This window comes from Gorilla gorilla, chromosome 13 (assembly GCF_029281585.2).
Source record: "Gorilla gorilla gorilla isolate KB3781 chromosome 13, NHGRI_mGorGor1-v2.1_pri, whole genome shotgun sequence".
Lineage (NCBI taxonomy): Eukaryota > Metazoa > Chordata > Mammalia > Primates > Hominidae > Gorilla > Gorilla gorilla.
Genome location: NC_073237.2, coordinates 68,462,748 through 68,475,084, shown reverse-complemented (window position 1 = coordinate 68,475,084; position 12,337 = coordinate 68,462,748).

Here is a 12,337-nt window from a genome sequence, read left to right as displayed (position 1 = left end):
AGAATTGAGGTTTGGGAACCTCTGCCTAGATTTCAGAAGATGCATGGCAATGCCCAGATGCCCAGGCAAAAGTTTGCTGCAGGGGTGGGACCCTCATGCAGAACCTCTGCTAGGGCAGTGTGGAAGGGAAATGTGGGGTTGGAGCCCCCACACAGAGTCCCTACTAGGGCACTGCCTAGTGGAGCTATGAGAAGAGGGCCACCGTCCTCCAGACCCCAGAATGGTAGATCCACTGACAACTTCCACTGTGTGCCTAGAACAGCCACAGACACTCAACACCAGCCCGTGAAAGCAGCCAGGAGGGAGGCTGTACCCTGCAGAGCCACAGGGGCAGAGCTGCCCAAGACCATGGGAACCCACCTTGTGCATCAGTGTGACCTGGATGTGAGACCTGGAGTCAAAGGGGATAATTTTGGAACTTTAAAATTTGACTGCCCCACAGGATTTTGGACTTGCATGGGCCCTGTAACCCCTTTGTTTTGGCCAACTTCTTGCATTTGGAATGGGTGTATTTACCCCCATTGCATCTAGGAAGTAACTAGCTTGCTTTTGATTTTATAGGCTTATAGGCAGAAGGGACTTACCATATCTCAGATGAGACGTTGGGCAGTGACTTTTGGGTTAATGCTGAAATAAGACTTTGCGGGACTGTTGGGAAGGCATAATAGGTTTCAAAATGTGAGGACATGAGATTTGGAGGGGCCAAGGGTGGAATGATACGGTTTGGCTGTGTCCCTACCCAAATCTCAACTTGAATTGAATCTCCCAGAATTCCCACATGTTGTGGGAGGGAACCTGGGGGAGGTGATTCAATCATTGAGGCTGATCTTTCCCGTGCTATTCTCATGATAGTGAATAAGTCTCATGAGATGGGTTTATCAGGGGTTTCCACTTTTGCTTCTTCCTCATTTTCTCTTGATGCCACCATGTAAGAAGTGCCTTTCACCTCTCACTATGATTCTGAGGCCTTCCCAGCTATGTGAAACTGTAAGTCCAATTAAACCTCTTTTTCTTCCCAGTCTCAGGTATGTCTTTATCAGCAGCCTGAAAACTGATTAATACGCTTGGCTTTTGAGAAAACAGCAGAAGCAGGAGGGTTACTCTCTGACCTTCTCCCACCCATCTCCCCTGAGGTAGGTCAAAAAAGAATCCTCTGACCTTCCTCTGAAGCAGGTCATAAGACCCTCATTCTAGGGGTGGCCTCCCTATACCTGGAGAAAAGGAAATGTCCTCATCTCTGAAGACACAGGGACACAGAGAAGAATCTGACCAGACAGGCCTTGCTAAGTTCCCCCCAGTTTATTACCACTAGATTATATTTCCTTTGCCCAATTATACTTCTTCTGCACAACTGTCCACTTCATCAAGTCAAGCATAAAATACACACCAGGTTTACTTGTTTCTTTGGGTCTTCATTTCTGAAGGCCCCTATATAAACTTCTGTTAAATACATTTGTATATTTTTCTCTTGTTAATCTGCCTTTGTTATAGGGGCCTCAGCCATGAACCTAGCAAGGGATAAAAAAAGACATCTTTTCTTCCCTGCATTATCATATCTCCCATTTATTCTTCCAAGAGCCATTCATCTTTCCTAAAAATCACTTAGTCTCCCTTAAGTGGCTGACATCTCTCCTCCCCATCTCCTATTAAAAGAGTATACACACTCTCTAATCTCAGCACATTTGGGGGTATTCACATGTTTCCTGTGAGGCCCCCACACACCTAATAATAAAAATTAATAATCGTGGCCAGGCGCAGTGGCTCATGCCTATAATCCCAGCACTTTAGAGGGCAGACGCAGACAGATAGCTTGAGCTCACAAGTTCGAGACCAGCCTGGGCAAAGAGATGGCGAAACCCCATCTCTACAAGAAAATACAAAAATGAGCCAGGCATGGTGGCATGTTCCTGTAGTCCCATCTACTTGGGAGGCTGAGGTGGGAGGATGGTTTGTGGAGGTTTCAGTGAGTCGAGATTGTGCCACTGGGAGGCGGAGATTGCAGTGAGTCGAGATTGCGCCACTGTACTCCAGCCTGGGTGACAGAAACAGACCTTGTCTCAAAAAAAAAAAAATCATGTATACTTTTTCTCCCGTTGATCTGCTGGATGTAAGTCTATCTTATTGACCCAGCTATGGAACCTAGGAGGGTAGAGGAAAAAATCTTTCCTCCCCTATAGGATAAAGGACCTACCTCATAGGGTGGTAGTGAGGATGAGAGAAAATGGTGTATGGCCAGGAGCAGTGCCTTACGGCACCCAGAATCCAACCACTTCCTTCCACCTCCACTGCCACTGCAGTGGGCTAAGCACCATCATCTCCTCACACACCCCATAGTCTATTCTGCACATTGCAGTCACAGATCCTGGTAACATTTAAGTCATATCACATCTGCTCAAAGCTTCCAACAACTCTCATCTCCTGGAGTAAGAGCCAAGGTCATCACAGTGGCCTCAAAGTTCACAAGATCATCCCCCACTCCAGCTACTGTCACTGTGTTGACTTTTGTCATGCAAAATTTTTTTTTGTTTGTATAGCCAAATTTATCAATCTATCAAGTGTTTGTGTAGTCAACTATATCGATCTATCTTATATGGCATGTGAGTTTTGAGTCTTGCCTTCCCCATATGAGAGTAGAAAAAGGATTCTCCCATGTTTTCTTTTTAGTATCATTATGATTTCATATTTTATACCTGAAGCTTTGATTAAATCAGATTGAATTAGAATTAGTTTGAATTATATTTATTCTAGTGTGACGTATGAGAAAAGGAGTCCAAATTTTTCTTGCCAGAAGATTACCTGATTGTCCCAAATCTATTTATTAAGTAAACAGATGTTTTGCTTTTCAATGTTAAATGGGATTCTATTCTTGGCTATATAATAATGTATTTTCCAATCCCCTATTGCTGGGCACCAAGGTTATTTCTCTTTTTTGTTTTTTGCTATTTTAAATAGTGCTGAAGTACACAATGGTGAGTTTCTAGTTACAATGTTGAACCTTGAACTAAATATTTAAGGATGATTTTTTTTTTTTTTGAGATGGAGTCTCGCTCTGTCTCCCAGGCTGGAGTGCAGTGGCGTGATCTCGGCTCACTGCAAGCTCCGCCTCCTGGGTTCACACCATTCTCCTGCCTCAGCCTCCCAAGTAGCTGGGACTACAGGCACCCGCCACCACACCCGGCTAATTTTTTTGTATTTTTAGTAGAGACGGGGTTTCACCGTGTTAGCCAGGTTGGTCTCGATCTCCTGACCTCGTGATCCGCTCGCCTTGGCCTCCCAAAGTGCTGGGATTACAGGCATGAGCCACCGCGCCCGGCCAGATGATTCTCAACTATACTTGTACTCTCAAATGCTATGAAAATAAAAATGAGCAAGGAAGAACAAGTAGTCATACCTTATTTTCTGCTTTAGAACTCATTAGAATTGAGCAGTTTCAGAAAGGCCACTGAAGTACTAGTTATAGAGACAGAAAAGTTGCAGATTAGTTTGAGGAAAGTTTAATAAGTTGGAAAGTCAGTGCTTTTTCTAAATCATACCTGAAATCCCATCATTCATTTCTTCAAGTTGTGACTTTGCATCTCCGAGAATACTTTGTAAAAATGGAAATGTCTTTGTTTAGGCATGACACTGAGGATTTGGCACTGGTACCTCATACAGCATTGGTTTCACATGTTAATACCAATGTGAAACCTGGCTGAGATTGAAGGGTCAAAAGAATTTTGAGTAGCCATTGAGGAAAAAAATGTGGAAAAAAAATCTAGTCAATAGTTTGTCACTGTGGGCAGAATCTTATCCAGTCAATTTGGCTTTGGATAATAGAACAAGCTTTAGTCCAGTCCAGAAAGGTAGGAGAGGAAGGCAGGAAATTCTGGTCCTTCCCAGTGTTGGGGCTGTACCTGGCTGAGATGTCATATCTCAGAGGAAATGATACCATCCTATCACGGACTGCAGAGTCCAGTGGCATAAGTCACTCATCCTGTCCTCTCATAAACTGTAAAGGGACATTCAGCTACTATTAGTATGTAGCTGAGAGGCGGGCAGGAGGTGGCAGTTATTTAAAGGCAGATGGTTATTTCACAAGTGTTAAGTAGAAACGTAAAAAATACTAATTGGATAGTCAGACCAACTGATTATAGTAACAGGGTTTTGTTTCACCTCTTCACTGAAGAATTATAAGTCAAACTTGTCATGTTGCATAGTGGCAAGAAGACCCCACCTTCATTCCCACCCAATTCAAGAAATCAGCTGCCTGTTTGCTATGGTCGTAGGGAATAACAAAATTCCATTTTAATGGCAAGTAGATCTTTAGTCAAGGGTTGTATGATTAGCAAAAAGAAGAAGGAGGAGGAGAAGGAAGAGGAGGAGGAGGGAGGAGGAGGAGGAAGAAGGAGGAGGAGGGGGGAGGGGGAGGGAAGGAAGGAGAAGTAGAAAGAAGAGGAAGAAGAAGAAAAGAAGGAGGAGGAGAAGAAGAAGACAAGAAGAAGAAGAAGAAGAAGAAGAAGAAGAAGAAGAAGAAGAAGAAGAAGAAGAAGAAGAAGAGGAGGAGGAGGAGGAGGAGGAGGAGGAGGAAGAAGAAGAATTTTTTATTCTTTTTTTAAATTATTTTTGAGATGGAGTCTCGCCCTGTCGCCAGGCTGAAGTGCAGTGGTGCAATCTCAGCTCACAGCAACCTCCGCCTCCCGGGTTCAAGCAATTCTCCTGCCTCAGCTTCCCAAGTAGCTAGAAGAATTATTTAATAAAATAAATCTTATGAGACCCAGGCCTTTGAGAGCCTTAACTGAAGGCAAAAAAAATGTTATTAAGAGGCCAACCCAGCTTCTGTTTTTCTCTGGGGCCTTGAAGTCTCTTCCATTTCTCCTGCTTCTGCCTGCAGTTTGAATCTGATTTCTCATCTGGCCCATTGGTGGCTCCAAACAGCCACAGGCAAATGGGAACCTTGGCCCCTGAATTCAAATGTCATATGTGTCCAGTGACTCCAGCAAACTCTCTCAGCTTATTTGGGTCCTGAATCCAAATACCAGTGTCTAGTTCATTAATAATCCTCTTGGAGCTAGTGTCATGCCAAAGGAGCATGGGGTCTGAACGAACCTTAGCTCTCTCATGTACTAGTTTTGCAGTGGCTTAACCCCTCTGAGCCTCAGTTGACACAATTGTAAAACTGGGGTAGTACAAATTCACAATTCTTATCTGAAACCCTTGGATCAGACATGTTTTAGAATTAAGAAGTTTTCCCCCCAAAATACTGTGCTTCTACCTGCAGGTTGAATCTGCTTTCTCATCTGGCCCACTGATGGCTCCAAACAGCCACATGTAAATGAGGAATTCAAATGTCATATGTGCCCAGTGCCTCCAGCAAACCCTCTCAGCTTATTTGGGTCCTGAATCCAAATTCCAGGAAGAGAGAATTGCACTGATCTAGCTCGGATCAGTACTTATACTTGGCTAATCATCTGTGATGGTGAGGGATGGGATGTCAGAGTACAACATACTGCCGTTTTCCAGTATGAGCATGAGGAAAAGGCAGGAAATCCAAAAGCAGAGTATGGCCAGTGTGGAGAAATGGCTATCACCCTTGTAAGGGACAGTTCAGCCAAGGCTGCTGACTGACAATTTAGGTCATGCAAATTTTTTTCCATAAATTAAAACTTTTTTGATTGCATAAAAATTAGAAATGTCTAACAAAGAACCTCCTAAACAGAATAATTAAGACTTGGAAAATTACCTATGTAACAAAACTGCACATTCTGCACATGTACCTCAGAACTTAAATAATAAAAAATTTAAAAATACATGATATTTGCACATGTATTTGTCCTTGTTTTTCTCCTTTAAGCCTTTTTAAGTGAACAGCGTCAATGAGTTTCTTCAAATAGACTTCTGTCAGTCTAGGTGATCTCCATTTTTCTGTTTTTTTGTTTTTTGTTTTTTGTTTTTTTTGGGTGGGGGATCTAATTTCAAATCACCATCATCCATGTAATCTATTCTAAAGACAGAAGGCAAACTTATATTTAGTGCAGTTTTGGATATTTTAACAGGCTTTATCATTTACAAATTATTTCGTTCATGTGTTTGAGTTGTCAGGAATTTTTTTCCTGTACCTTCAGTTCTATGCTCTTTCCTTCCATCCAGAAGCTTCTTGGGAAAGCAATTTGTCTTTCCTAAAAATAAGTGTTTTCACCCAGACCATCCATGATTTCCTCCTGAAGTTGTTTTACTTTCTCTATGGCGTTTTTGGCATTGGTCACTTGGGAGTGACAGGATTTTGATACATCTTTGAGTGACTGTGTCTATCTTTGAGGTGAAGCCATCATAGCTCCATGAAATGAAAATCTGGGGCTCACTTTTCTGTTCTTTGTGGAGAATGTGTATGACAACCTCAAGTAAAAACTTGAACCTGTTCAAATATTTATTAAGTCCTGCCAAATTCTCTTTGTAACTTCAGAGGAGTGGCTGCTTGATCAACTAGTATAATCAGTCTAATCGATTACACTGACTTTAAGATATTCTTCAACCTGAGCAGAAAATCTTTTGACTAGCTTTTTTTTTCTCCTCCAAGTATGTTGGCTCTTTGCTATAATAATTGGAGCAGCATATATCAGAATCTCCCAGAGAGATTCAAAGAGACTTAGGCCGTGTCTCAAGCATTCACACACCATCTCCAGAGCCCTGCACAGCGGCTCCAGGAACAACTGGCTGGGAAGACATTTTGCTGGCAATCAGCAGGTCTTCTATGGCTTCAAAAGGCACCACTGCTCTGCCTCCAGCTGCCAGTATCCTGTGGGCCACAACTAACCACAAAAAAGCCTGCAGCTGTGGAGCAGTCCGCTTCCAACCCAAACAAGTGCCTGGCATCCAGGACAGGCCATCAGTGGGTTGGGAGCCACGTCGTAGAAAGACAGCGCTCTCTGATTTTGATCTGCTCACTGCAAAAAATAGAAAATGGCCAGGCACGGTGGCTCACGCCTGTAATCCCAGCACTTTGGGAGGCCGAGGTGGGAGGATCACAAGGTCAGGAATTCGAGACCAGCCTGGCCAATATGGTGAAACCCCATCTCTACTAAAAATACAAAAAATAGCCAGGCGTGATGGTGCACACCTGTAGTCCCAGCTACTTGGGAGGCTGAGGCAGAAGAATCGCTTGAACCTGGGAGGCAGAGGTTGCAGTGAGCCGAGATCGTACCACTGCACTCCAGCCTGGGTGACAGAGTGAGACTCTGTCTCAAAAAAAAAAAAAAAAAGAGATATTATTTGTACAGTACATTTGGGCCAGTGGAAAATGCTGATTGCAGCCAGAGGAGATCATTCATGAGCTCTGACCATCCCAGTCCCTGGCTGGCCCTGCAAGAAGCCTAGAAGCTAAAGCAGTGCCATGTCATTACCCATTCTGTGCCCACAAGCATGTCAGGTAGTAATGGTGGGGCACACTGCAGCAGAAGACCTGTGTCCACACCCATGGGTGAGGCTCTTTCTCCTGAGTCCAAGCTTCCTTTGGCAGCAGGGAAAGTTTGATCCCACCTACAAAGGTCACAGGACCTCTGTCCACCGAAAGGTCCTCCACCCGTTTGTGTTTGGTCAGTCCAGGTGGGCAGGGACAGAGCCCTGAAAGACCTCAACAAGGGCATAAACTAATAGCCCTGGATTTCAATAACAGAATTAGCAATGTCTTAACATTTCACAGATTTTCTTTGGGGCCGGCTGCCCCATTCCAATCCATGTATTCCTGAATCAGGGGAAGACTCTCCCCCAGTGGTAACTTAAGTGGCCCAGACTCTTTACATCATGTTGCCCTGTCCCGTCCAGCTCATGGCTCCCAAGGGTGCCCTGCAATTGGTCTCCAGTCCACGAAGTCATCTTCAGAAGTGTGACTGCCTCTGCAGAGAAAACAGGTCATTTTTGACTGAATCTACCACCATTTATTTCTTTTCTTCTCTTTTCTCTTTTTTTTTCTTTTTGAGGCAGGGTCTTGCTCTGTTGCCCAGGCTGGAGTGCAGTGGCATGATCACAGCTCACTGCAGCTACAACCTCTCAGGCCCAAGTGATCCTCACACCTCAGCTTCCCAAGCAGCTGGGACTACAAGTGTGCACCACCATGCCCAGCTACATTTTTTATTTTTTTGTAGAGATAAGGGTCTCATTATGTTGGCCAGGCTGGTCTCAAACTCCTGGCCTCAAGTGATTTTCCCACCTCAGTCTCCCAAGCTGCCAGGATTATAGGCATGAGTCACCGTACCTGGCCTCCATTTATTTCATTAAACAACATCTCCCTCTCTTAGTATTTCACCAGGATTCTGTCATGACTCAGTATCTCATCCTCAGTATCTTTTTTTTTTTTTTCGAGACTAGGTCTGGCTCTGTCACCCAGGCTGGAGTGCAGTGGTGTAATCTCGGCTCAATGCAACCTTCACCTCTCAAGCTCAAGCCATCCTCCCACCTCAGCCTCCTGAGTAGCTGGGACTACAGGTGCACACGACCACATCCAGCTTATTTTTGTATTATTTTGTATTTTTTGTAGAGACAGAGTTTTGCCATGTTGCCCAGGCTGGTCTTGAACTCATGAGCTCAAGTGATCCACCCGCCTCAGCCTCCCAAAGTGTTGGGATTACAGGCGTGAGCCACCACCTGTAATCCTATCCTCAGTATCTTTACAAGAGAACTGTCAGCAGAGGCTGATCTGGGGTCTTGGAAGATTCCAGGTTCAGGCTCCAGGTGCCCAGTGGAAGTGGAGGATGGCATCTCTGGCAAGGCTTGCGAGAGGGTAGAGAGTGGCCACATGCCTAATGAAGGAACAGTGGTTTATCATTCATTTAAAAAGAAAATGGTCATTTCAAAGTTTATATCCTATCTCTAAAGAATGTACTCACCGTGGGGGAAATAAGAAGGCTACAGAGGATTTTAGGCTGGGCTCTTTGATTTGCAGGTGACAGAAACAAAGCTGGAGGTAACTTAAGGCAACCTCGGCTATCAAGGTGCCCCACAATATGTGGAGCAGCAGGAGCCACGGCAGCCCTGGGGCTTCGTGGGAATCAGGGAGTCACCCATGCAGGGGCTACTCTGTCTGTCGCGGGTCCCAGAGTCAGGAAAAGGTCTCCAGGTGTTGATGGGTAGGGTTCACCCTCTCAGGTTTCTGCATGTGGTGGGAACTTGGCTGGCATTTCCTTCCCCACCTGCTGGGGCAAGGCCTCCAATTGGCTGGGTGCAGTAGCTCATGTCTGTAATCCTAGCACTTTAGAACGCTGAGGTGGGAGGATCACTTGAGACCAGGATATCAAGATCAGCCTGGGAAACAACAACAGTTATCTGCCAGTGAATAGGAAAACCACCAATGTATGTGAGACCCACAGTTTCTGCACTCAGTGAGCCTGGTGCCTTCTCTTCATTAGCTTACACACCTGATTACACCTGGTCCTTGTCATACCCAGGATGACTCTCCTCACTACACCCACTGCCTGACCATACCGAGGTATTTGTTGGTAATACAAATTCTTGGGCCCCAGGACAAACCTACTGAATCAGAATGTATAGGGACAAGGGCCTGGAAACCTTCATTTTGAACCAACACCCATGGTGATTCCTACGAAGACTGGATTCGTCCACTTCATTCTTATCTTACTTTTCCAGAAGTCAAATCTTTATGATGAGCTGCTATTGCTCAGGCTGAACGCTCTACTCGAAATACCTTTTTGAGTTTTCACATGGAAAATAAATTCCTACTCTTCTTCCAAGCTTAGATGTCACTTCTGTGAAAGATTCACCACCACACTTAGCCCTCTGTAATCTCTGTGGACTATGTACCCAACAGAACCCAGTTTCCCCCTTAAACACCCTTAGCTCTCTATACATCTGTCATAAACATAACATATTGTCTATGTATTTCCTCTCACCTACCATCCTAGACTGTGAGTTCTTCAAAGAGATGAATGTTATTTTTAACCCTCAGAACTGACCCATACCTGGTATTTATTATGCATTGGATGAAATGTTGCTTAAATGAATGTTGATTAAAATTTACAACTTCATGATTAGTAAATTAAATATGACTTAATAGGCCATTATTTTATGTTTTCTGCAGGTACAGATTTCTATCTTTCAAAAAACCAACTAATTAACCATTTTTAAATCTTTCAAAAAACCAACTAATTAACCTTTTTTAAGTATGAAATTTACAAAGACATAAAAAGCATAAGAGAACAGCCAAGTATATTTCAGAGCAAACTGACGGATTAATTATAATTTCTTTTGGATTAAATTATGCCATGTTAAATGGTCTACAGTACTACAAACAACATTAAATGAGTATTTTATATGCATTTATACTGACTTCTTATTTAGTCTGGGCAATAATTTTCTAGGGAATGTGAAAATTTTCTAGGGAATGTGAGTCTCATCATGAGTTACCCCCATAAGTTACAATAAATAATACATCCATAAGAGATTGCAAAATTGTCCTGGATGACATAAAAGGCCTATTACCCAGCTTTAATAAATAAACAAACAACCTAAACTCCACAGCTTCTCTTTTACCCCCACGTTTCTGAGTCACTACCATGAGATTTTACGGGATGGATAGCATGCCATTGCATTATGCCAGGACACGTTTATGATGCTGGAGGGTTTGTTGTGGTTATATAAATTAGTCCAAAATACGTAAGTTGCCAATTCATCTTTCATAGTTCCACTAAGAAAGTTTATGAATTGAAAGAAGTGTGTGCACTTGTATTTCTGAGCCCCTTAATTTATCTTTTTGAGTAACCTTTTGAGGTAGGAGACAGGCACAACCTTGCTGACCAAAACAGGATCTGGTCTAAACCTTGTTTTCTGGTCACAACCTTGCTGACCAAAACAGGAACTGGTCTAAACAGGATAAAGTGAAGAAACTGGTAGGAACCAGCAGATGGCTACCAAAGCAATCCATAGATGCCCTCATTGCCCATTAGCATAAGACACTCCCACCAGCACCATGACAATTTACAAAAGCTATGAGGATGACCTGGAAGTTGCCACCCCTTTGCTAGAAAATCTTAAACAAACTGCCCCTTAATTTGCATCCACCCACCCCTTAATTTGCATGTAATTGAAAGCAGGTTTAAGTGAGTATAAATAACAGCTGCCAAGAACTCATATGTTGTCAACTTTAGCTGCACTGCCTATGAGTTAGCCCTGCTCTGTAGGGAGCAGTACTATTCAACAAAAGATGCTGTCTAACACTGAATTCTTTCCTGGATAACCTTCCTGGGCAAAGCTCCAATTTGAGGGCTCATCTGTTCTGCAATACTTTGATAAATTAAGCCTTTCTTGCCTTTATCTGTTGCTGTGCTTCAGTCAAGGTTTTCAAAGTGCTTTACAAACACAAAGCCATCCTTCACTTGTTCCTTAACTCAGGTGTGGATGAAACCAACTTTTGTGGAAGAAAAACAAAAACAAAAATCACCAAGGCCATTTGAAGTCTCTCAAGTGTTCCAGGGCACCAGATTTAGAAATCTGAAACACACACATACACACACACACACACAAACAGAATTCTCACTTGGGTTACCCATTTATGGGTTTTATTTGACAGCAGTTAACCAAAAGTCTGATCTGGAGACTGGCCCAGACTAAAAGGACAGAAGTTAATTTCACAGTGAAGCTACAAGTTCAGTTTTCAAGTGAGTGGATGTCATCTGATCAAATAACCATCCTCCAGGGCCGTTATTTCTGCAGTTTGATTTGACTGCTTATGACTTTGGGTTCTCCTTCTACAGACAGGGAACAAATGTTTGCTTCCTCTCTACAGAAGCCAGGCAATAGAGGAGGGCCCAAGTGGAGTATGAAATTCTGTGTGATCTGTTTTTGTTTTTTTGGTTTTTTTTTTTAATTGCATTTTGTACTGGGGAGAAAACATTTATTTTTTACTTTTTTCAGGTACCATTGAAGAATTTCCCAACAAAGTTTTTGCTACAGAGAAAATGATTTTAGCTCTCTATCTATACTCCTGCTCCAAAATTTAGATTCAACTATTATAGACGCATGAACAATTTTTTAAGTATGATAAATGCAATGTAGTCTTACAATGATGTGGTAGTAGGTTAGGGCAGGGCTGGAGATAAAAGTGATAAGTCTGAATTAGTTTAAAAAATTAATTACACTTTAAAATACTGTCATATCAAAGACAGAGAACATCTCCCTTTTATCCTGTTTTAAAATAAGATGAAAACAAAACACCTGCTGCCATTGGTGAGAGTTACCTGTGAGTTCTGTTCCAGTAGTTCCAGTAACCAAGTGGCCTCTTCATGGAGTCTTAGAACACCATAACACGAGTCCTGTTTTGCTACTGGGAGGTATTTATCTTTTTTTTTTAATA